The 20,842-nt window shown below is 46.7% G+C and overlaps 1 protein-coding gene and 1 non-coding gene across 3 annotated transcripts in view; both read left to right on the plus strand.

The window, feature by feature from the left end:
• Nucleotides 1–1,034: 1,034 nt before the first annotated feature.
• The window catches only part of LOC135917388 (uncharacterized), a 153,729-nt gene continuing 133,921 nt past the window's right edge, over nt 1,035–20,842 (plus strand). For both annotated transcript variants that reach the window (XR_010569261.1, XR_011512007.1), the window contains exon 1: nt 1,035–1,123. The gene's annotated coding sequence lies outside the window, so the exon portion shown is untranslated. The remainder of the gene's footprint in view (nt 1,124–20,842) is intronic.
• On the plus strand, nt 1,848–1,920 carry TRNAS-UGA (transfer RNA serine (anticodon UGA)). The gene has a single exon. It is a non-coding gene; the product is annotated as a tRNA-Ser (tRNA).

A 20,842-nucleotide genomic window follows, 5' to 3' on the forward strand; every position in this document is an offset into this window, starting at 1 on the left:
CTGTAAATTCCTTCATTTCATTCCCCTGTCTTTGGCGTAAACTAGAGCACGCGCATGCGCTACCGACCTCTTCGCTTCTCTAAAGCTCTCCGCACAGTGCACGCGCTGGTCCCATTCTGTTCACTTGACTTCTTTCTCCACACGCGCCAGCTTTCGAGGAGAACTTTCTTATTTCTCTGTAGTTCACTTGTTCAATTTTCTCTTGCCAACTTCATCTCTTCTTGCCTCTTCTTCGGCTTGTCTATCCGAGCACCTACCCAATGGCGCATACCAATTCTGCACGACTGGCACAAAATGTTCATGTACCTCAACTCGCGTCACCAGCTGCGCAAACACAATGACCCTAGCTGCCTGTTCGGACACATATCGAGTGGCACACACCCCGTTTCCGTTATGCAGTGGCTCACGTTCTCGATCCTTGCACATATCCAGTAACACATGGCTAGTTGCATGCACTTACTTCACTGAGTTGAATGACCCAAATTGTCTAGGGGCGCGCATACCGTGTGGCGCAAACCCATGTTGGCATGAAAGAGGCTACATACAAAAAGACATACTAAAGATTGCATGACGTTCCCAAAGAATGCTCATCATAATATTATCAAGCGGTACGTCACCTACTCCAGCAGCATTTAGACCAGCGCGTCGCAAATGGCGCGTTGCCGCTCCCTCTTCGCTGTCGAGGCTTGCCTCGTCGCACTAGGACGCTAATACTCAAGCTGAGGTTTGGCTATGCGAACGTACGCGAAAGTTTATACAGACAAGGGCGGGTGGCCAGTCCTTCGTGTACGTCTTGCGGCTGCTGCGAGACACTTCAGCACCTGACATTTGAGTGTCCGGCTTTCAGTGCGCATCACATCTCTCATCATCATCTCCTTGGCCTACGACACTCCATTCTCGACGATGTACTGCATTCGACAAATGTTTGTACCCCAGTGGTTGTTGGTCTCGACGCGATCCCGCTCATCGCGTTCTACTTACTTTTCTAGAATTAACAAACTTAAGATCACGTTTGTAGCATATTTTTTTTCAGGTGGCAAGGCCCCAGACACTATTTCTTCTATTTAACATTCTGTTGCAGCGTGACCTTCAGTGGCCGGCCCAACTCTGCGTGACCTGTACGGTGTGTATTCTGCTTTATTCTTTGAGATTTCTCATCTTGATTTTTCTTTACGCTTTCCTCCCCTCCTTGCTATCTCTTCAATTTCTATGTTTCTGTCCCCACCTTTCTGAAGAGTAGGCAGGCATTCTGCCCCCTCCGGTGGCAGTCGCCAGCCTGCTCCTCGCTATATATATATATATATATATATATATATATATATATATATATATATATATATATATATATATATATATGTGTGTGTGTGTATCATAAGAAGCCAACAAACACTGACACCAAGGACAACATAGGCGGAATTACTTGTGCTTAATGCGTGAAACAAAGAAACTATAAATTAATCGACAGTAAAGTGGGTGAAAACACACCTTGCCGCAGGTGGGTTCCGAATCCATAACCTTCGCATTTCGCGTGCGATGCTCTACCAATTGAGCTACCGCAGCGTCGTTTTCCTATCCATTTTTTTGGGTATTCCACTTTCCACTCGACTTTCTTGGGTAGACCCTGATTCATAACGAGGGTCTCGAAACCGGCAACATTGATGCCTTCAGGTAGCATATGTGAGTTTATTGACCAGTTGCCTCCACCCAAAAAGATCACGTTCTCGTGACGCCTGCGGCAAAAAGGACGTTCCACGTCCGGCGCCGAGGTCTGTGAGTGGTGGCGCAGGCTAACACTCCCAGGGTTCTACTAGGACACAAATACCCAAGAAAGTGTTTGGGAAAACGGCGCCGGGGTAGCTCAATTGATAGAGCATCGCACGTGAAATGCGAAGGTTGTGGGTTCGGTTCCCACCTGTGGCAAGCTGTTTTTTCATCCACTTTAATTTCCTGTAATTTATCGTTGCTTTGTTTCATTGATGACGCACAAGTAATGTCACCTGTGTTGTCCTTAGTGTCACAATTTGTTGGCTTCTTATGATATGACTAATAAAAATCGGGCCCCTCGGTCAACACCCTTACTTCTCGTTTACACACACACACACACACACACACACACACACATATATATATATATATATATATATATATATATATATATATATATATATATATATATATATTGCATGTGTATGGTATCTTTGTTGCGGAAATATTAGAGAAACCACACCTAAAAGCACTGGATACGCCCAGTCGGCAGATTTCGCTTGAAAATACGTCTGCTCAGATAAACTTTTCACTATAATGTTTGGCCGCCATCTTCGCCATCGACTGCTAAAGAATGGCGATTAGCAGGACATGCTATTCCCTCTGACATCTCCCCAAGGGGAAGACACATTCGTATTAGGGTGCTTTTGTCATTTGAAACATGTAAAATGACTAAGTTATTGCGAAGGCCTTGCTTCAGTGGAAAGTGAATAAATTGATGAAACGCAAGTTTGTCATCTTTATGAAGCTGAATGCCTAATTCGGTTTTTAGCAAACATGTTAAAGGTATTCAAACAATCCGTATAGTCTAAAAATTGAGCAATACAAGGCTTGGCGAGCTTTCCGCTCCAGAGAATATTCGCAATCGACATGATAAACAGCCGGGATAGCGACTTGCTGCTTTCATTTCTGCACTGACGAGACAAAAAGAAACAAAAAAAATGCCTACTCGAGCGAAGCGGTTGGGTGCATAAGCTCGTTACTGTGACCCAATGCGTGGAATGCTAAAATCATTGCTTTATCCGCAGAAATTTGAGTACGTGAATTCTCATAGCGGCCACACTGCGCTTCTTTGCGGACAAGAAATCACACAACTGGCGCAGGTAGTTAATAATAAGTCTACTTGTACGATGTATTGATTTAAAGTCGCTGAACACTATTGAAAAGAAAATAAAATGGAATTTTCGGAAAGGAAATGGCATTTGCGAAAGCTAATTTGCTCGTGTAACGCCATTGTCATCGACGTGTCAACATTACACATTGATGAGGTCTGTATCTCGCCTTGCGTTAGATATTACCCATAGCACTTGGATTTAGGAAGTATATGCCAGCTACGTTCCTGTAATTGGTAACTGCTTTAATATTGGCTTTGGTTCACTAAGCATGAACAGTGCAGGACCATGCAAGACTCTTTCGCTATGTGCCACAAGCAACCAATAACCCATTTGTTGCGCATTTTTCCAAAGACAAAATCAATCATACCGCTTCTTTCCGATCTTTCGCAAATGGAAAACATAATTCGTTCAGGAGCGCACTATGAGACGCGAGGAAGGATACAGTGAAGAGACATCACTGTGCGGTACTCAAGGTGTAAATATGGGAAGCGTGTGCGTTGCCAGCAACGTTGAGGTTCAAGATTTTATGGTTATTGTTTGCCTAGAATTTTCAATATTCAGCCAACCTTGACGTTGTGGGCAAGCATTGCGCTTTACTAGAAGGTCCTTTCTATAACTTTGGAATTGAAACAATGAAATTGAAGAAGAACAAACTTTACTAAAAAGAATGGTCCGGCAGTTTTTGTGGTGTTGGCCTCACGTGACGGGTCGAAGTCCTTGGACGTGGGCAGCATCTTCGGCTTGCCGGATGGCCCAGAGCTTGACTTCCAACTGCGATCTATTGAGAGCTGCCTCTCAGCGGTGGTGAGGCCGGTGGAGAAGGTCCCCAGCGGCTCCCGCAGCTGGAGCGGCGTCGGGAAGGAGCGAGATTGAGGCTTCCTGTACGCTGGTAACGGCCGTGGTTATGGACACGTCACGAACGGATGTGGTTTCAGTACTGTTGTTGCCGGCACGTTCCCAGAGCATCTGTCACAGCATTGCTCGCTGTGCGCACACTTTACACGCATCAGTTGGGTAAAAACCCAGGTAGCAGTGATGTAACACGGCAGGGCTAGCGTAGGTGCGTGTTTGGAGGAAGCGTTAGGTTACGGCCTCATTCCTGTTTAATTTATCGTGCGGTGGCGGAAATGTGTGCCTTTCGAGTCTGTAGTGTTGGGTGAGGTCTCTGAACGTGGTCAGGCGATCTCCTCATGCCCATTTTGATTCTTGTTGCTGCATTTCTGTCGTAGAGAAGGGAACGTTTAAGCTGGTAAGAGAGAGCAGGAATGCACAAAAGTTACGAGCGTGGAGTTCTGCGCAGTTATTTCAATCGATGAGTCTCGCACATGCGATTTCCTTGGTATCAAAAAGCCTGATTCCTAAAAACAAAGAAAAGCGATCTAGTGAAATTGCGCTGTAAAGCACCAGCATGAAAAGCGGTTGCCATTTCGGGAGATAACATTCCGTAGTGGGAACTAGGCAGGTAACAGTAGTCGCTTTGCTTTTGGTAGCGTCTGGTTAAATTTATTTGTTTATAAATTTATTCCCTTAACAAATGTCTAAAATGCGCACGATTCTCCGCCAACCCCACTGAGGGGGTATGTGCCATTGACTTCATGATCATCATCATCATCCTGGCCTCACTTTTACGTCTTACAGACGTGTCAGCATTCATGGGATGATTCAAGGTCAGGTTTTCTCCTGGGGCATGGATTTATGAGGCGACATCCTACAGCAGGCGCACCTTTGTTATGAAGTTAACAGATCTAGCTCGTTGACACGTGATACTATGACATTACCAATGCGCATGCTAAAAGAACGAGGACGCCAACCAAGAAGGCACTCATAAGTGTTAACGCTGATTCGCAGGCTGCGACTGGAGAGAAAAAAAGAAATCGATGCGGTCACAGGGTTCTTTTGTGCGCCTTCTATGTCCGCGTCTTTGGAGAACGATGATATTGTTGTTCCCTCCACGCGAATGCAGCCTTCAGAGACTTGCTACAATCACTAAAACTACAAAAATGTGAAATTCGACTTTTGGCCACTCCTCACGTGATATTTTATTTCGCACTTCATCTTATGGTATTCGTACTGCTGTGGTACATCTAAAGTGTCCATAGACTATACGTGGATAAAGTACGTCGGTCGGCTGAATACTTAAAATTATTTTGCTATATTCTTGGTTTACCGACTGGTAGATACGTCTATTTACGTGTTAGTTGGTTAGAGAAGACATCTTATGTTTAAAATGAAGATGGATTCAAGTTCGCAAACGCGTACGTTACCTGTTATAATCATATGAATAGTTTGCCTCGCTTGAGATTTTTGAAAAATTACGCGTATATAGGAAGCATGATAATATAAATTCTAGCGATAAAGAATATTCGTGCGTGCCGAGCGCAATCAGTGGCAGCATTTTCCGTTTGACTCATTGGCTATGCCCGACTAGGACATCTCGTCTGGCTGCCTGATCCCCTACTCGCGTCTAATGCATACCATGAAGTAAAGCACAACTTATGCCTTCGCAAATCCCAGATTTTAGCAAGTGTAGGCAGAACTCAGGGATGCCAGTGCTCAGTCCCTGTTAATTTCCCAGCGGTACGCACCCTTCTCATTCTAAGGATCCGGGAAGGCATGTGCATAGGTTTGTGCAAACTCGTTACGCCAGTGTGCATGCCTTCTTCTGAATAAATAAACGCAGGTGTTCTTGTACATGGCAGCTGCGTGCAGCAGCCGCACGGACGAAAGTCTAATTTGCGCAGTTCCCAGGTGCTTTGTAGTAAGGAACTCATTTTCACCTAACACCCAGTCAAGAGACTTGTTTCTGCTGTAGTTTTGATTAGTGTTTTAACGCATAATCCACAGAAAAGGACACAGACGCGAACGCAACAAGCGCTAACTTGCAACTAACACTTCTGGGATATGTTCTGAATATATGCAGCAAAGAAGAGTGAAGAAAAAAAGTCTTATCATTTCATTATGCCAACATGTCTGCGTTACAAAACACTTGTTTCCAGTTGCCCTCTAAAAAACTTACTTCTATCCCAGAGAACAGAACAAACCGTGAGCTGATGCACTTATAATCGTCACTCGTCACTACTGCAGCTTCCACAATCTCGCAAATTCAACAACTATCCTTGTCGCATGGTTGTCAAGAGACGGAGTACACCCACACTTACAATAGTGTAACACCAAGTGTCCCTGTCCTGCCTTTGCAACGTCCATCGTGTGCTCATTTAAGCACGCGTCATATGCGTACTTATTACATTTTCGCTGTTACACGTGAAGCGGAAGGGCATGCCATTTTGCCCCTCTCCCCTCCCTCGCACAGACACCCTTTTAAAACCGGGCACTTTGGCTGCACGGTGAAAAATTAAAAAAAAAACAGCTGAAGCTAAATGTTTTTTTTGTAAATGCGTCATTCACGTAAGCAATGCTTTTCTTTACTACGTATAACCTGCCCTGAGAGTAAGGATTGTCTTTCATACCTCGTCGTGAAGAGCTGTAGAAAACGACGAACGGAGTGCACCATGCACGCTGGCATTGCGGAGAAGGTTGGCGCTGGGCACTTCCTGCCACAGCAATTTTCATTTTGAGCTTCTAGAATCACGTCCGGTTTCTTGGGACCGCCTAACTATATCTGAAAACATAAAATTAGCTTACTACATTTACCCCAAGGGCGTGGGATTATGCAGTATAATCAGCCGCGCGCAACCATGGCATTCATTAGGGCTTGAAATTGCTGAATTATCCAATTACCCACACGAGAACTATTTCATATATATATATATATATATATATATATATATATATATATATATATATATATATATATATATATACCCAGAGGTTTCTGAGGTTCATTACGCAATCAACTCTCATTCTAATTATGTTTGGGAAACAACCTTGAGGGCAACTTTGTGAACAAACATTTTGGCGACGGTGGTCCTTTGCGGCCTTCCTGCTTTTTTTTCTTTTTGCAGTGTTTTTCTTGTGCTCTTGACGAGCTAAGAGCGCGACGCTGTACAACTTGGAAAGCTATTGCAATACTATGTCAACACAACCTTGAATTTTTCTTATCCTAACGTGTTACTTCTGACGTCGTCCGTTCACGTTATATTAGAATTGTTTCAATATAAGAGTTACGCTAGTGCACGTTCCCTGCTAGATGTAAAAATAAGGTGGCGCTTGCATATTATGAGGAAATGGGGTCACATTTTGCGTGATATACACCGAAAGTTTGAACTGTATTGGTTATTAGGTCCTTTGAAAGTGCTTATTAAATACCTGCTTTCTCCAAAATTTGCATTATGAAGGGCATTTAGTGGACTTTCCTGGTTTCCTCAGTGAGTAATGGTGTTTTTATGTCTTGATAGGACGTCTTGTAGGGCGAGTTGGTCACAAATTAATTTGGGTACAAGGCGCGAACACAAACAGAAACGCGGTCTGTCCCGTCTCCTTGTTTCTGTGTGTGTTTGCGGCTATTATGCAAGCTGTTTATATGTCGTTGAAATAGGAATTATGTTCTAAGTGATGAGCGATAAATCTAACATTTATGTTGGATCGTTGAAGCGTTTGTACAAAGGTACTTATTCCAGCGTTCCAACGTGTTTAACTGCCATTAATCTAACACTTTCCCAGACTACCAAACTGTGCGAGGTGCGAAGTTTAAATTCCGCGAAAATGCGGATAATGTTTATTGTTATCCGATGCTAAATCATCACATACTCGTCTGATATCTAACGATCTAACTGAATATGGAACTCTCTTATAGCCCCCTATTTGTGGTCGTCATACAAGGCTTGCAGTTTGAACCTCCTCTATGTTCGGGGAACTAAACAAGGCATCTTGTTCATATTTTGACAAAATTATGTGCACGGTATGGGTGATGCCCATTTTAAGAATAGATTACGTATGAAGATGGTCCGGCGGGGTACTAGTGTTTTCACCGAGTGGTGTAAGTCTTATATCCCTACCCTGGCATAATTAAAATTACAACCGAAGTCATCATTTGCTAACATAAGGGTGAACGCTACGCCATGTTTGTCTGTGATGTTAAATCCTTGCTTACTAAGTACAGCTTCTGCAAAAAAAAATAGAAATGCAAAACATCTTAAGCGAGCGTTTCAAACTGCGGTTATCAGCAACGTTTCCCGCATTCCCAAGAAAACGATCCATGTAGAAAACTTTATACTGTCACGTAGTTATGCTGATCAAGAAGGCAGCGAAACTGTGATTGACGAAACTAACGTTTTATTGGGCGAACTTGAGCTCTAAAAGCAGGCTACACTCAAAGAACAATGACAGCGGCGAACACAGTCGGCGATCGTCGAAAATCTGACAAGCAGGTCAAGCGCTTCGGCTTTTATGCATAAGTCATCGAAGGTTCCAGAGTAATCGCTAGGACCCACGTGTCTTCCAGAAAGTTCTACACAATTCGCGTTGCGGGACGAAATCAGATTACATAAGGCCCGGTGACAACAGACAGCGGATAGAACCATCGATAATTTTCGAGAAACTTACGATACATGCAAGCGCGTCCTGCGCTGTTCAATAGCATTAGTTAGATGACAAATCGCGGTCACCCGATGAACATAAACAAGTACACGTGCCAACATTCCCTATACAAAAAAGAGAGGTCAGGCGTGCTGACAGGACACACGAGGTGAGAAGTGGACAACATGAACGCCGACTATCAACTGAAGCAGCACTGAGGCGAAAAAAGAAAGAAGACACACAACACACACAACTTCGTATAATGAATCTTTAACAACTAGCTCAGCTTTCTGTCGTTCTAATCAATATTACCCCCTTCAAAGGCATCGTCGCGATGCTACATACACGAAAGTGAAACACAGGACACATTTTAAACACAAGTAACAAAATAACGAAAAGAAACAACGTCCAAAGTAACACAGTCCTTAAAAGAAATTCCGAAGGTCAGCTTCGCAAAGTCCCAAGTTAATTAGCGCTGGCAGAATGGCTTAAAGCGCATAACATGGACTATTTCATGTCGTGAGCGGCGCCGCTGTGAGAGCGAAATGAGCGCCTGGTACGATCTCTTAGTCGAGTGCGCCAATGCGTCGGATGATCTTGTAGGGTCCGAAATAGCGACGTAAAAGCTTCTCGTTAAGTCCTCGTCGGAGTATTGGGGTTCAAATCCAAACGCGGTCGCCGGGTTCGTACTCGACGTAGCGTCGTCGCAGGTGGAAGTGTCGTCTGTAGGTCCTCTGCTGGTTCTTGATGCGCAGGCAGGCGAGCTGTCGGGCGGCTTCGGCGTGCTGGAGATATTTGGCGACGTCAAGAATCTCTTTGTCTGTGACGTGTGGCAGCATGGCGTCGAGAGTCGTCATCGCGTTCCTGACGTAAACCAGCTTTAACAGCGTGATCTGTGCTGTTTCTTGCACCGCTGTGTTGTAAGCGAATGCTACATACGGCAGGAAGGCATCCCAGGTCTTGCGTTCGACGTCAACGTACATTTCTGGCGTGTCCACGCGGTTCTTATTCAGGCGCTCCGTAAGACCGTTCGTCTAGGGGTGGTAGGCAGTCATCCTCCTGTTGCCTGGCTATATTGCAGAATGGCTTGGGTTAGCTGTGCTGTAAGCGCCGTTCCTCTGCCGGTGATGAGGACTTCTAGGGCGTCAAGTCACAGCATAATGTTCGCGACGGAGAATTTCGCTACTTTGGCTGCTCTGGCTTTTGGTGGAGCTTTAGTTTCAGCGAAACGGGTGAAGTAGTCCGTCGCCACGACGATCCATTTATTTCCTGTTGTTGACGACGGAAAGAGCCCCAACGAGTTGATCCCGATCGCCTGAAATGGTCGGCAAGGAGGCTCAATCAGCTGTAGTAATACCGCTGGCCTTGTCGGTGGTGTCTTGCGTCGCTGACATTCTCGGTATGTCTTGACGTAACGGGCGACGTCGGAGGTCAGGCGCGGCCAGTAATACTTTTCCTATATCCTCAATAGCGTCCGGGAGAATCCTAGGTGCCCAGGGCTAGGATCGTCATGCAGTGCGTGCAGTACTTCTAGACGCAGCACTGAGGGAACAATCAGAAGGTTGTTGCCGCGGACTGGCAAGAAGTTCTTCTTTAGGTGTAGGTTGTTTTGAAGCGAGAATGAAGACAATCCTGGCTTAAATGCGCTAGGGGCAACGTCGGTCCACCCTCCCAAGTACTCGACGAGGCTCTTTAGCTCCGGGTCTTCTCGTTGCTGCACAGTGAAGTCTACCCTGCTTATCATTCAAGAGAAGTCGTCGTCATTCTCGTCATCTTGCGGCGGCGGGTCAATCGGAGCGCGTGATAAACATTCGGCATCAGAGGGTTTTCGTCCGGTCTTGTAGGTTACAGTGATGTCGTATTCTTGTAGTCTGAGGCTCCACCGCGACAGCCGTCCTGAAGTACCTTTAAGTTTGCTAGCCAGCACAACACGCCATGGTTGCTGACAGCTTTGAATAGCCTGCATATAGGTAACGGCGAACTTTTGCTGTAGCCCAAACGATGGCGAGGCATTCCTTTTTGGTCGTAGAATAATTGCCTTCTGCTTTCGACAGCGACCTGCTAGCGTAAGGTATTACCCTTTCAAGTCCGTCTTTCCTCTGGGCTAGGATGGCACCGAGGCCTAGGATACTGTCGTCTGTTGTGGATTTCGCTATCGGTGACCTCGTCGAAGCGCGCATGTGCCGGCGGCGACGGTATGCCTTGTTTGAATTCTTGAAATGCGCCGCCCTGCAGCGTTTCCCACTTGAACTGGACATCACATTTATTTAACGCGTCGGCAGCTCAGCGATGCGCGAAGAGTCCCTGACAAAGGGCCTGTAGTAGGCTGCGGAAAATTTGCGATGATAGCTGTCTTCTGCGCGTTGGGGCGGACTCCAGTTTTGCTGATGACGTGGACAAGGAACAGCACCTCATCCTAAACGAAATGGCACTTTTACGGCTTGAGACAAAGTCCTAATGACTCGATGGCTTCCAGTACTCTCGCAAGCCGCCTCAGGTGATCGTCGAAATTTTCGGCGAAGACGACGATGTCATCCAAGTAAACAAGATAGGTTTGCCACTACATGATTGCCAGCCAGGTTTGCGTTTAGACATGCACTGGTGATGTCATTGTATGTAGTGAACCTGGTCCGTTCTGCGCGAGGAGTGTTCGCTATCGTGCGAAAGGCGTTGCCCTGTTCGGTGCGCGGGTCATGTCTCGCGCCATCTGGAGCGCCGTCTCGTTTAGGTTCGGCAGCACGTCACCTTCCGTGGTCACGTGCGCGGGGATCCATACGATCCTCGAGCTCCCGGTTTTGTGTCTGCCCGTTTTGGCCAGCATGGCTAGGGCTTTCTTGAAAATTCTACCTTTGGCGTAGTTATTTACTACCGTTTGCGAGTCGCGTAGTACGACTTCGCATTCCTGATCTGTGAGGGCCAGTGCGATTGCCACTACCTCCGCTATTTCCGGGTGTTTGGTCTGTACGCTGATTTCGATTCTGATTTTGGAGTCTGTGTCAAGGACTGCGGAGGTGTATTTATGGTCGTTAGGATATTCAGCTGTGTCCACAAACCATGCGTTCTCTCCCTGCCGAGTGAACGGAGCAGAGCCTGAGCTCTTGCCTTCTTCCTCGGTTTTAATTGGCGTGCTCGTTTCTTGGTATGTTTGCCACTGTAACGGTGGCTCCGATTATGATGGGGATTTGAATTTTCTGGCCGTGCTGATTATGATACGTTATGCCGAGCTTGTTCATAATGTGCCTTCCCGGCATGGTGGTCGACAGGCCTTCGAGCTGCGAGATGCGTTGTGCTTCAGCTATTTCTTCGAGGGTGTTTTGTATGCCCAGCTGGGCCAGGAGCTCAGTGCTCATCTATTCCGGGAGGCCCAGGGCTACCTTGTACGTTTTTCTGATGAGCGTGTTCATCTTGTTCTTTTCCTCAACGTAGCAGTTGTGGTAGGCGGCCACGTAGGCAATGTGGCTGACAACGAAGGAGTGGATCAGTCGAATGACGTTTTCTTCCTTCATGACCGCATGTCTGTTGGTTATCACCTTTATGAGTCTCGTAGGGCTGGTGACTTTGCCTTCTATATTCCTCACGGTTTTAACGTTAGCTCCGTTGGCCTGAAAGATCATTCGAAGGATTTTGATCTTGTTAATTTTGGGGATTGCGTTTCCGTCTTGGGTGTACAGGACAATTGCCTCCTACTCCCGGGGTCCCATGTGGCGCGTTGGTGGCATGCCTCTGCACGTGGGCCGGTAAAGGAGTAGTTCACACTTGCTCGGGCGCGGCAGATACTCGCGTTGTGGGGCTATAAGAAATTTGGTCTATATCTGGCGAGATACCAACCAACCTGACCGCAAATAAGAGCGCCAGAAATGCCGCACACAAGTGGTGCAGACAACAAGGCTACTCTCCTAATAAAGCGCTATAATATTCCCTTTGCGTTTTGGTGGCGCACCAGACTTTTGCGCTTTGTTTTGAAGTGTGCATTTGCGTACGCAGGACCACCAAGGTTTTAAAATAGTAGATCAGTGCAAAGCAAGAAATGACGGTAGATAAAGTAGCGTTTTCATCGCATTCAAAACTTCAACGTTCCTGAAAGCACCGGCTCCACGATAGCCTGCTCCTCAGTGCGAGGATTCCTTGCCATCGCGGGACAGAAAACACAAAAATTGTTGTTAGTAAGTGATCTTTTCAATTTGCCAGCTGCCTGCGCTAATAATTTGCCGGGCATTAAGACTACCTGGAATCGCTCTTACGAACAATTCTAGCATATTTTCCTGAGTACAGACCCTGAATCTCTGGCTTGAATTTCCAGCTCCAAGAAGTTTATGTAAACTGTACATTCCTCATTACGTTTTGTTTTAGACTCAAAATCAGCTTTTCCCTGTCTCGATGTCAGGGTTTACGCCGTTTTATAGTCTCTTGTACGGGCTCATTTCTTAGATAACAATAAACGTAGTCGTAAAAAGAAGCATCGTCAAATCCTCCTGCAATCACTTGACCCCCACGTAATTACGCACTGGTCACTTTTCAGCACAGCATGTTTCAGTGTATCATTGAATAGTTAGGGGGAAACACTGCTGCTTACGGGTTGGTAGGAAGTATTGTGATTATTGGGCGTCTTGACCAAAGCAGGCCAACCGGGAAGCGCTGCGGGCTAAATATTCCTTGAAGGTATTAGGCAGAAAAGAAGGCGTTTAAGCAATGATAAATTTGATTGCTTTATCAATATAGTGTCACTTATAACGGCCTATGAAGTCCTCCTTCAGCTGGTCTCAGTAGCGGAATGACGGTTGTTTTGTACATTTTGTACATGTCTCTTAATGTCAATTTCACAGCCCACATAACCAACATTTATCTGTTTTGACGCTCGTTTCGGGCATATCTTTCTCTTTCTGGTTTTCGCTGATAATCTTTATATGTCGGCTGTATTTCGTTGACACTGAAGCGCATTTAATTCCCTGCATTTAGTTTCAGTGGTAAGTTGAACAGTAGTCATGTAGATGGATAAGAATATAACTGTTTTCAGCTTGTTTTGAAGTAGGCCTCACTCTAGCACTGACGTGCCAGAAAACTTCTAGTACCACAGAAAATTGGCATGTGGCACTCTAGAAGCATAGCGAAACAGTTTTTTTTTCTCGAAATGCATTTCAAACTTCTCAAAGAAACAATTGAGTTTCGCGATATATGTGCATAGACGAAAAGGGGCTTCTGTTGTGTAAAAATGCTAGGAATGCGTGCCTAATATGCTAGCTGCAGGTATGAAGAACCTATTGCTCTGAGCACAGACCGTGCTTTCGAATTAAACATTTGTTTCGGAAACATGCCTAGATAAACTGAAGTGTTTGCGAGGTTTCTCCTCATTGCTGTATTTTCCTTCGCGCCACAAACGCTCTTCACATACTTCCAAATGCAAGAGCCGCAAGACACAACTAAACGAAGAGGATTTCCATGTAGCAATGTGCTTGCCATCAAAAAGTGCTTTCGCGTATGTCCGTATTTTAAACTATATATAGTAAGTTGTTTTTCTTCTTTCCGTGTGCTGTTAATAATGCTCTCGAGATTTTCTATTTCGGCGATAGACATGCTAAATTAATCCCCACGCGACCCACGCATGGTACCGTGTTGAAAATTGAAATGGGAGGATTGTTGCCCTCTACTACTGTAAATGAGCCCTTCATTTTTGGCAAATGTGATGCGCAAGAACTGAAGCAACTAGGGCACCCCCTCTACTGTAGCTCACCGATATCGATCTCACGAAAACCTACAAAGAAGTGGAACGGAAGCAGCTCTGCAGCCACATAAGTGGGCGCCTTCGAGAGGCCTATAGCGTGCCTAGCCACATCTACATCCTACAGCTGGGGTCAAGATTTTTACGCCGACAGATTGCCTGAGTTCGTTACGCCTATCAGCAACAGCTTTTGCGGCGACCAGACGAATATTTTGCGTACCCCTTTACGCTTCCTTTTGAAATGTTTATTTGGGCTTAATGCAGAGGAAATGGCAATATTGCAAAGTTCTCTGCACCAGCTTCCTAATGTGCAAACGTTGAGCCACAAAGCTCTATCGACTGTAATAACGAAGAAAGAAAACATTGTCTTTAAAATGTGTCTCAAGCTTGCGCGACATCCAGTGAATGAACATTTAGTCGTTAGAATCTCTCGTACTGCTACGATTGACCCCCAGTACCTATATACAGCAGGCAAACTGGGAAAACAGGGATGCTAATACCACCGAACAATGGTTGCTTTCTAGCGGCTTCGTGCTCTTAGCGAATAAGCGCCCACATCAGGAGAAGAAAAAACGATATTACGAGGTAACTAATTATAACCTAATGCTTACAGGTGCCACCGCTGTTCATTTGGGCAAACTCATAGGGTGTCCCGACGGAGTTGTCGAGACGCGCGAAATGCGGCCTCAAATTTCAGTAGCCCAAATCCATCAAAACACAAAGAGAAATAGTTGCCTTAAAGAAATTTCTTCCACTACTCCTCAACATACAAACTGCGTACGCGTAGGGCAGACGGACTCCCTCACCCACTTCGCTGAAACGAAAGCTCTGCTAAAAGGTAGCGCAGAAGAAGTGGCAAAATTCTTCCTCGAGAACATCCTGCTGCGACATGGCGCCCTAGATGTCGTCATCGCCGACAAAAGGACGGTCTTTACAGCGCAGCTCACCCACGCCATTTTGCAGCACAGCCAGACACGCCACAGAAGAACCACTGCCTACCGCCCGCAGACGAATGGTCTTACGGAGCGCCTGAATAAGACCCTCACCGACATGTTAGCAATGTACGTCGACGTCCAACACAAGGCCTGGGATGCTATCCTGCCGTACGTAACCTTCGCTTAGAACACGGTGGTGCAGGAAACAACACAGATCATGCCGCTCAGTCTGGTTTATTGAAGGAACTCGGCGACGACTCCCGACGCCATGCTGCCGCATGTCACCGACGAAGAGAATCTTGACGTCGCAACATATCTCCAGCGAGCCGAAGAAGCCCGACAGCTCGCCCGCCTGCCGATCAAGAACCAGCAGAGGAGCGACAGCCTGCACTACAACCTTCGATGCCACTACGTCGAATACCAGCCTGGGGACCGTGTTTGGGTTTGGACCCCGGTACGCCGACGACGACTCAATGAGTAGCTATCACGCTGCTATTTCAGAACCTACAAGATTATCCGGTGCATTGGAGCACTCGACTATGAGGTCGTGCCAGACGGCATTTCGCTATCGCAGTGGCGCCGCTCACGACCTGAAGTAGTCCACGTTGTCTGGCTTAAGCCGTTCTACCAGCGCAGCGAACTTTGGGACTTTACATAACTGAACGTAATACTTTTTGGACTGTTACCTTGGAATTTGCTTCTTTGTTATTTTGTTTAATAAGTATGCTTCCGGTTGTTGCTCTCCTGTTTGGTTTGCAGCATTGGGAATATGTTTTTGAGACCACTTTGCACCGCCTAACCAATTTTGTCGCTCAGTGCAGGACGCAACCGCACCTATCGGAAATTTCTCGAATGTTGTCGATGGTTCTTTTTGCTGTCTGTTGTCACCGAACCTTGTGTAATACGATTTCATGTATGCGTGTCGCGAATGGTGTAGAACTATCTGAAAGGCACGCTGGCACCAGCAATTACTCTGGAACCTTCAGTAACTTACCTACAAAAGCCGACGCGCTTAACCCTCTGATCAGATTTTCGAAGATCGCCGACTGTATTGACCGCTGTCGCCGGTGTTTGAGTGTAACCTGTTTTTCAGGGCACACGTCCGCCCAATAAAACGCTAGTTTCGTCATTGCCCGTTTTTCTGCTTTATTCGCCGTCACTACTCCGTGACAATATGCCCACTATTTGCTAGGCCCTTTGCCAAGTTCTTCTAGTTGTCATAGTTGTCATTTGTTCAGCGTTTAAACTTGGACTGGTAATTCCGCGCCCTTTACATCCTTTACCAACTACGTATCCCATTTTCAAAACGATGCGTTTATATTAACTACCTATGCTGATATACCGTTCCTTGTCAATGACCATTTCTCTGAAGTCATGAATTCCTTCTGTCATCAGGCCGTAATGGATGGTCGATGGCCTGTCTCCTATTTCTCACGTGATCTACCCGTCAACTTATGTCCTGTATTCACGATAACGAGATTATGTTGCAAACAGAGGTCTAGCATTACCTTCGCGTTGCTGTCGGTATTGCCACCTAGATCCTGTAAGTGCGCATTCATTTCACCTAATGGGATAGTTTCGGAAATCATTCCCGATGCCCTTAATGTCTGCACTTATGCATTCCACTAACACTTGATTCTTCTCTATGCAATTATTTCCCGTCCGCCAATACGTTCCACGTTCCACGCCAAGTTCTCTGTCCACTCATTGTAGATGATAACCAAAGATGCTATTGTCATTTCGGATTTTGTCTTTTCCATTGGGCTCCCTGATGGAATGACATTCCGGCTACCCCTCCCTTTCTGTCCGATTTAGTTGTGTTGCATCTTCCCAAACAAAATTCTCAATCATTCGCAGCTTTTCCGAGTCTCTAACGTGCGTTTCTGTTACCACGTACACCAGTATTTGCTCTCTGTTGAACTACTCCTGCATCTCTATCCACTTTTCCTTTCTTCTCCCACCCTGTATGTTTATGTAGCCAATTAAATGGCGAGGTCTCTTTCTTGTTTTCTTCCATTTTCTGTTATCGACGGCGATGTTATTCTGAAGTGCCCCCAGATGACCTTGTTCGTTACTACTTTCCCCAACCTCCTAAGCGCCAGTGCGCCCTCCCCAAAACGCAACCACGTGACTATCAAATCGCCAGCCCATGTCTCGTCCAAGCCTGTGATCGAAATGGATCCCGTCTCGTTGAAAACTACCAAACCATCCTACTTCCCTGTTTACTTGGACCCCAAAAATTTGTCTCGGCTCACTGTTCATGTAGCCTCACTAGCAGCCACTACGGCTTTTTGTACGTTACCCTCACGCAGTGGAACCTCCGGCACCGTGCACACCACGATCTCCACATGCGGGGACAGCTCGCAGAAGCCGTCTAACCACTTTGCCAAGCGCTGGGCTGGTCCATTCCCTTTTCTGTTTAGGACATCATCTAGCCCGCCTGCTACTACGACAAGGTTGCGCCCATGGGCATTTTCGCGAGCTTTGCTTTTGCTCGCTCCGTGACATAACCCAATGTCCTAGAAACAGAACAGAACAGAACCCAATGCCCTAGAAATGTAGCTACCACAACCATTTTATCATCTTTCACACTCTCCACAATTGATTCTGAGTACCTGGCCAGGTTTGAGTCACTGGCGATAATACCCCTTTCACTCTTTCCTACTGCCGAGGCCTCTCCCTGCTTCTTTTTGTCATCCTTTTCCGCGTGATTTGGAGTTGATAAGAGTCATTGATACCTGCATTCCTGCTTTTCATTCGTGGCCACCTCAAGGTAGGTGCAGCTCCTTCCTGCTATCCCTTCCCCATGTTGCACGCATTCCATGTGTCCTGCTGACACTCACTTGCGCTGTCACGTAGGGCGACTGCGTTCCATTGTCACGACCATTCCACACGATGCCGGGCCTGCTCAGCTTTTTCTTGGCTGCTTGAAGTCTTTCTTCCGCCACTTTCCCTGCATCCCGCTCTATATTTAGCTCATTACTGAACTCTTCCACTTGTTTCACAACCTCAACCTGAAAATCCTCCATATTGTGATGCATCGACATCACAGTGTCTGCCGAGTGACTCTATTTCATTTCCATTCTCATGCTTCCCTTCGTATACCTTGAGGGACCCCCACACTACACGCTTTACCATCTTTCTTGCCAAGTGTCGTAATTAGCTTTCTCTAAGGCGAACACCCAAGGTTTCAGAGGTCATGCCTTCTAGCATAATCGATATGCACGGAATCTAATGCCTTAAAATGCCTCAAAGTTAGTACTACCAATCTTTTAGAAGCAATAGATGCCGTGCAGCCGCACGTTGTGTACTACAGCGGGACTCCTCTGTCGGGCTTGCCTAGAAACCCTCAGTGCCATCTTGAGCCGCCGCCGCGAAGCCTGCGCTTCTAATCTGAAATGCATGGCGTATCGGTGCGTGCCAACAATTAGAAACATGACATCCGGCAACCAGGCCCCTCTCTTGCGCTTCTACGCACTTCTTCTCTGCAGCGCCTCCTAGTGACGCTGCCGAGAAGTCGGCACATCGCATCCGAAATGACAAGCTTGCCACGCACTTGCCACGCACGCAGCGGCACCTACTAATTGATCCTAGTTGACGAGAGGTTCATTTAAGAACGCCACATACAAAGTGAATTCATGGGGCAGCTTGCTAAAGCATCGCCGTGAAAAATATTTTTATGCGAAGCATATTACGAGAGCTCAACCCAGCTCCTCAGGCGTGGCAGTGTCGCCTTCAATACCACGTGACACCGTGACGTCAAGACAGAGGAGAAACGGGGCTCCAACTCGCGCCGTCGCTCGCGGCGTCGCGGCGGTATATAAGCAGCTGCGCTTGCCTCTGCTAGACACTCACGAGGTGAGATGCCTCCTGGAGACAGAGCTGCTCGTTGGAATGAGAAGCGAAGGTTGCGGCGTGCTACAGAGACTGATTTTCTATGTGGCTTTAAAGGCTCAACTCTTGCAAGATGGGCTGGCTGGGAATCGAACCGGGGTCTCCGGAGTGTGAGACGGAGACGCTACCACTGAGCCACGAGTACGATGCTTCAAAGCGGTACAAAAGCGCCTCTAATGAATGCGGTGTTGCCTTAGAAACGAGCTGTTTCTAAGGCTCAGGCGTGCGTCGCTTGCTCAGGCGCACATTTCGTTACCGCGCCGAACGCTGCGTTGCTCGACGCTCCCCGCGTCCAATGCGGTGCGCGTAGTCGCTGCGCCGTAGCCCATTGTCTTACAACCCTTGGTGGGTCGACGGGAACGCTGTCGCGTTCCACTCTTGAAGGCGAAGCAGAGTAACGCATGAGTTGTTTCTTCGTCTAGCCGAAGCAAATATAGCCGAGCAACAGCAGTTCACCAGGCTAAACTGTGGTTCAACAACTAAAATAAAGGCTAGTATGCTTCGCATCCTGGGCTTAACCTTATCTAAGCCATAGCCATTTTTTTGAAAAGCGGTGCATGCCCACTGTAATTGCAGCGCAGCCTTCTAAAGCATCGGGTTGCTCTCCTCGAGCAAACCTTGGGCGCTATAACGTAAAACTATTCCAAACTTTCCTATTCCAATTTTGCGATCAGCCTTCCGCGATTGGTCAAAAACGTTTTGGACCACCCCCTTTCACCTGTCTGTCACGTGACGTCACGAAAACCGCGATAACTCCCCATCTGATATAACGTGTACATACGGATTATGCATGGTTTGACCGAACAAAAGAAAAATAGTTATTTCTCATTCGACACCTCTTCGCCATTAGCCTTGGCCATTGTTCAAACGATTTCGGGCTGCGCCCACTTCACCTGCCTCGCACGCGACGTCACAAAACCGCAAAAACTCACCGCGTCAGTGTGACGTGTACGCGATAAAGATGCATTAATATGCCGAACAAAACTGAATTTTCTTCTGAATAGCCGCAGGCTGCCGCGTTCCGAAAGGAATAAAAGCTGGCTGCCGCCGATCGCTCAGGCACTGGATATACTCGCACCTGTCGAAGATCATGGGTTTATTTGCGTGTAATAAAACTTTCTACGCGGCCGTGTAATATTTTCGAGGACTTTCGGCCCGTTTACGACTTCGTTCTGCCAACTCTCCTTTGCTGAGGATCAGTTTTAGCGTCATTCTTAAGCTTCCTTTGCATTCCACCGCGATTGTCGATGAGCCACCGCAAGCTAAGTAAGCGAAAGTGGACCAATCCCAGACGCCGGCACCACCCTCTTCGTCCGGTTATCGATTTTCAGTGCACTGGCTCGGCCCTATCGAATCCCCCTCCACTTGAGCATGCTCCTCGCCTCTTGTGAGCCAATTAAACAAAACAAGCTGCTCAGTGTAGGCAATGTTATTCGTTTTTCAAGCAAACAAAAGTGACCTCCTATGAACGAGTAGAGCATTTGATTGGTCTATTCAGAGAACCAGACGGGTGACCGCCCGGTGCTTGCGTAGGCGGCTACGCAAATTTGACATCAGGAGATTGGAATAAAAACACATTGGAATAGGTTTAAGTTATAGGGCCCCTTGTGGCGTATATATATAGTTTCAATTCTTCTCGGCACCCAATAAGTATAAGTAATTTTTTCGCCATTGTAGAACGGTACACTCCCAGTGGCACATGCGTAGTTACCCAAGTTGGCGTCGGAAGTGTTTATTGAAGAGTGGCACACACCTACTGGTATATACCAACAGTGCCTAGTTGGCATCAAAAACGTGCGTTGAAGACGAGCATAGACAGAGTCGTGTGTACGCTATGCTCCAAGTTAGCGTCAAAGAGTTTCGTTGAACATACTCAGCCACGCAATTAAGTTGGTCAAACGGTTTCATTTCGAATCCTGCTGGTCTTTTGGCACAGCAACCAT

This window comes from Dermacentor albipictus, chromosome 2 (assembly GCF_038994185.2).
Source record: "Dermacentor albipictus isolate Rhodes 1998 colony chromosome 2, USDA_Dalb.pri_finalv2, whole genome shotgun sequence".
Taxonomy (NCBI): domain Eukaryota; kingdom Metazoa; phylum Arthropoda; class Arachnida; order Ixodida; family Ixodidae; genus Dermacentor; species Dermacentor albipictus.